Source organism: Mytilus edulis, unplaced genomic scaffold, assembly GCF_963676685.1.
Source record: "Mytilus edulis unplaced genomic scaffold, xbMytEdul2.2 SCAFFOLD_567, whole genome shotgun sequence".
NCBI classification, from domain to species: domain Eukaryota; kingdom Metazoa; phylum Mollusca; class Bivalvia; order Mytilida; family Mytilidae; genus Mytilus; species Mytilus edulis.
In genome coordinates this window covers 5001-10000 of record NW_027268442.1, presented here as the reverse complement: position 1 = coordinate 10000, position 5000 = coordinate 5001, and positions in this window count along the sequence as shown.

Here is a 5000-nt window from a genome sequence, read left to right as displayed (position 1 = left end):
TCTCGACCATCGAGGCCGGCAAACTATACCCTCGGTAAAAAAATTTTTACGAGGGTGAAATTTTCATCGAGGTGTCGCACGTTAGACGCGGACGGGCTACCGCGGGTCTCTCGACCATCGAGGCCGGCAAACTATACCCTCGGTAAAAAAATTTTTACGAGGGTGAAATTTTCATCGAGGTGTCGCACGTTAGACGCGGACGGGCTACCGCGGGTCTCTCGACCATCGAGGCCGGCAAACTATACCCTCGGTAAAAAAATTTTTACGAGGGTGAAATTTTCATCGAGGTGTCGCACGTTAGACGCGGACGGGCTACCGCGGGTCTCTCGACCATCGAGGCCGGCAAACTATACCCTCGGTAAAAAAATTTTTACGAGGGTGAAATTTTCATCGAGGTGTCGCACGTTGGACGCGGACGGGCTACCGCGGGTCTCTCGACCATCGAGGCCGGCAAACTATACCCTCGGTAAAAAAATTTTTACGAGGGTGAAATTTTCATCGAGGTGTCGCACGTTGGACGCGGACGGGCTACCGCGGGTCTCTCGACCATCGAGGCCGGCAAACTATACCCTCGGTAAAAAAATTTTTACGAGGGTGAAATTTTCATCGAGGTGTCGCACGTTGGACGCGGACGGGCTACCGCGGGTCTCTCGACCATCGAGGCCGGCAAACTATACCCTCGGTAAAAAAATTTTTACGAGGGTGAAATTTTCATCGAGGTGTCGCACGTTGGACGCGGACGGGCTACCGCGGGTCTCTCGACCATCGAGGCCGGCAAACTATACCCTCGGTAAAAAAATTTTTACGAGGGTGAAATTTTCATCGAGGTGTCGCACGTTGGACGCGGACGGGCTACCGCGGGTCTCTCGACCATCGAGGCCGGCAAACTATACCCTCGGTAAAAATTTTTTACGAGGGTGAAATTTTCATCGAGGTGTCGCACGTTAGACGCGGACGGGCTACCGCGGGTCTCTCGACCATCGAGGCCGGCAAACTATACCCTCGGTAAAAAATTTTTTACGAGGGTGAAATTTTCATCGAGGTGTCGCACGTTAGACGCGGACGAGCTACCGCGGGTCTCTCGACCATCGAGGCCGGCAAACTATACCCTCGGTAAAAAATTTTTACGAGGGTGAAATTTTCATCGAGGTGTCGCACGTTAGACGCGGACGGGCTACCGCGGGTCTCTCGACCATCGAGGCCGGCAAACTATACCCTCGGTAAAAAATTTTTACGAGGGTGAAATTTTCATCGAGGTGTCGCACGTTAGACGCGGACGAGCTACCGCGGGTCTCTCGACCATCGAGGCCGGCAAACTATACCCTCGGTAAAATTTTTTTACGAGGGTGAAATTTTCATCGAGGTGTCGCACGTTAGACGCGGACGGGCTACCGCGGGTCTCTCGACCATCGAGGCCGGCAAACTATACCCTCGGTAAAAATTTTTTACGAGGGTGAAATTTTCATCGAGGTGTCGCACGTTAGATGCGGGCGGACTACCGCGGGTCTCTCGGCCCACTTTATCGTCGGTAAAAAATGTTGACCCTGGGGAATTTTTTCATCGGGAAGCCGAACGTAAGTGTCTCGGCCAACTATGCCCCAGTCAAAAAGTATGTCTCAACAATTTTTTTGTCATCGGGAAGCCGCACGTAAGAATATTACAGCAGGTCTCTCCATGATACGATAAAATTTCAGGTAACGAAGGCAGGCATCGTACACCCTCTTGATCGGCCGTGTGCTTGCGTTCGACACCTTCGCGAAGGTTTGAACTAGGGTTGTCAGGACATAAGCTAGGGTTACAGTGGGTGCTAAGCCTAGCCCTAACCCTAGCCCTAACCCTAACCCTAACCCTAACCCTAACCCTAACCCTAACCCTAACCCTAACCCTAACCCTAACCCTAACCCTAACCCTAACCCTAACCCTAACCCTAACCCTAACCCTAACCCTAACCCTAACCCTAACCTTAGCCCTAACCCTAACCCTAACCCTAACCCTAACCCTAACCCTAACCCTAACCCTAACCCTAACCCTAACCCTAACCCTAACCCTAACCCTAACCCTAACCCTAACCCTAACCCTAATCCAACAAGTCGCGTCAGAGAGAGGTTTGGTTCATATATGGTCCAGCCCGGACCATATATGCTCCAACGCGGACCATATAAGGTCCCAGAGACAAGCTGTAGGGCTTGTCTCTGGAGCTGAAAACGGCACGGTGGCCCTTATAATGGGCACAATACCTCTCTGTGGCCACTTGGTAAGCCTGCTAGCGGGCTACCGCGGGTCTCGACCGCGGGTAAAGGTACGTGGTCGGCCTGCCACGTACCTTTCCCCGTGGTAGCCCGCTAGCAGGCCGACCACGTACCTTTTACCCGTGGTTGCCCGCTAGCAGGTCGACCACGTACCTTTTACCCGTGGTAGCCCGCTAGCAGGTCGACCACGTACCTTCCCTGTCGTCGAGTGCCGTGGTAGCCCGCTAGCAGGCCGTCCGAGTACCTTTACCCGCGGTAGCCCGCTAGCGGGTCGACCGCGTACCTTCCCAGCCGTCGAGACCCGTGGTAGCCCGCCAGCAGGCCGTCCGAGTACCTTTACCCGCGGTAGCCCGCTAGCGGGTCGACCGCGTACCTTCCCAGCCGTCGAGACCCGTGGTAGCCCGCCAGCAGGCCGTCCGAGTACCTTTACCCGCGGTAGCCCGCTAGCGGGTCGACCGCGTACCTTCCCAGCCGTCGAGACCCGTGGTAGCCCGCCAGCAGGCCGTCCGAGTACCTTTACCCGCGGTAGCCCGCTAGCGGGTCGACCGCGTACCTTCCCAGCCGTCGAGACCCGCGGTAGCCCGCCAGCAGGCCGTCCGAGTACCTTTACCCGCGGTAGCCCGCTAGCGGGTCGACCGCGTACCTTCCCAGCCGTCGAGACCCGCGGTAGCCCGCCAGCAGGCCGTCCGAGTACCTTTACCCGCGGTAGCCCGCTAGCGGGTCGACCGCGTACCTTCCCAGCCGTCGAGACCCGCGGTAGCCCGCCAGCAGGCCGTCCGAGTACCTTTACCCGCGGTAGCCCGCTAGCGGGTCGACCGCGTACCTTCCCAGCCGTCGAGACCCGCGGTAGCCCGCTAGCAGGCCGTCCGAGTACCTTTACCCGCGGTAGCCCGCTAGCGGGTCGACCGCGTACCTTCCCAGCCGTCGAGACCCGCGGTAGCCCGCCAGCAGGCCGTCCGAGTACCTTTACCCGCGGTAGCCCGCTAGCGGGTCGACCGCGTACCTTCCCAGCCGTCGAGACCCGCGGTAGCCCGCCAGCAGGCCGTCCGAGTACCTTTACCCGCGGTAGCCCGCTAGCGGGTCGACCGCGTACCTTCCCAGCCGTCGAGACCCGCGGTAGCCCGCTAGCAGGCCGTCCGAGTACCTTTACCCGCGGTAGCCCGCTAGCGGGTCGACCGCGTACCTTCCCAGCCGTCGAGACCCGCGGTAGCCCGCTAGCAGGCCGTCCGAGTACCTTTACCCGCGGTAGCCCGCTAGCGGGTCGACCGCGTACCTTCCCAGCCGTCGAGACCCGCGGTAGCCCGCTAGCAGGCCGTCCGAGTACCTTTACCCGCGGTAGCCCGCTAGCGGGTCGACCGCGTACCTTCCCAGCCGTCGAGACCCGCGGTAGCCCGCTAGCAGGCCGTCCGAGTACCTTTACCCGCGGTAGCCCGCTAGCGGGTCGACCGCGTACCTTCCCAGCCGTCGAGACCCGCGGTAGCCCGCTAGCAGGCCGTCCGAGTACCTTTACCCGCGGTAGCCCGCTAGCGGGTCGACCGCGTACCTTCCCAGCCGTCGAGACCCGCGGTAGCCCGCTAGCAGGCCGTCCGAGTACCTTTACCCGCGGTAGCCCGCTAGCGGGTCGACCGCGTACCTTCCCAGCCGTCGAGACCCGCGGTAGCCCGCTAGCAGGCCGTCCGAGTACCTTTACCCGCGGTAGCCCGCTAGCGGGTCGACCGCGTACCTTCCCAGCCGTCGAGACCCGCGGTAGCCCGCCAGCAGGCCGTCCGAGTACCTTTACCCGCGGTAGCCCGCTAGCGGGTCGACCGCGTACCTTCCCAGCCGTCGAGACCCGCGGTAGCCCGCCAGCAGGCCGTCCGAGTACCTTTACCCGCGGTAGCCCGCTAGCGGGTCGACCGCGTACCTTCCCAGCCGTCGAGACCCGCGGCAGCCCGCTAGCAGGCCGTCCGAGTACCTTTACCCGCGGTAGCCCGCTAGCGGGTCGACCGCGTACCTTCCCAGCCGTCGAGACCCGCGGTAGCCCGCTAGCAGGCCGTCCGAGTACCTTTACCCGCGGTAGCCCGCTAGCGGGTCGACCGCGTACCTTCCCAGCCGTCGAGACCCGTGGTAGCCCGCTAGCAGGCCGTCCGAGTACCTTTACCCGCGGTAGCCCGCTAGCGGGTCGACCGCGTACCTTCCCAGCCGTCGAGACCCGCGGCAGCCCGCTAGCAGGCCGTCCGCTTACTTTTACCCGTGGTAGCCCGCTAACAGGCCGTCCACGTACCTTTTATCCGCGGTAGCCCGCTAGCAGGCCGACCGTGTACCTTCCCCGCCGTCGAGAGCCGCGGTAGCCCGCTAGCAGGCCGTCCGCTTACTTTTACCCGTGGTAGCCCGCTAGCAGGCCCGTCCACGTCCCTTTACCCGTGGTAGCCCGCTAGCAGGCCGACCACGTACCTTTTATCCGCGGTAGCCCGCTAGCAGGCCGACCGTGTACCTTCCCCGCCGTCGAGAGCCGCGGTAGCCCGCTAGCAGGCCGTCCACGTACCTTTACCCGTGGTAGCCCGCTAGCAGGCCGACCGCGTACCTTCCCAGCCGTCGAGACCCGCGGTAGCCCGCTAGCAGGCCGACCGCGTACCTTCCCAGCCGTCGAGACCCGCGGTAGCCCGCTAGCAGGCCGTCCACGTACCTTTACCCGTGGTAGCCCGCTAGCAGGCCGACCGCGTACCTTCCCAGCCGTCGAGACCCGCGGTAGCCCGCTAGCAGGCCGACCAC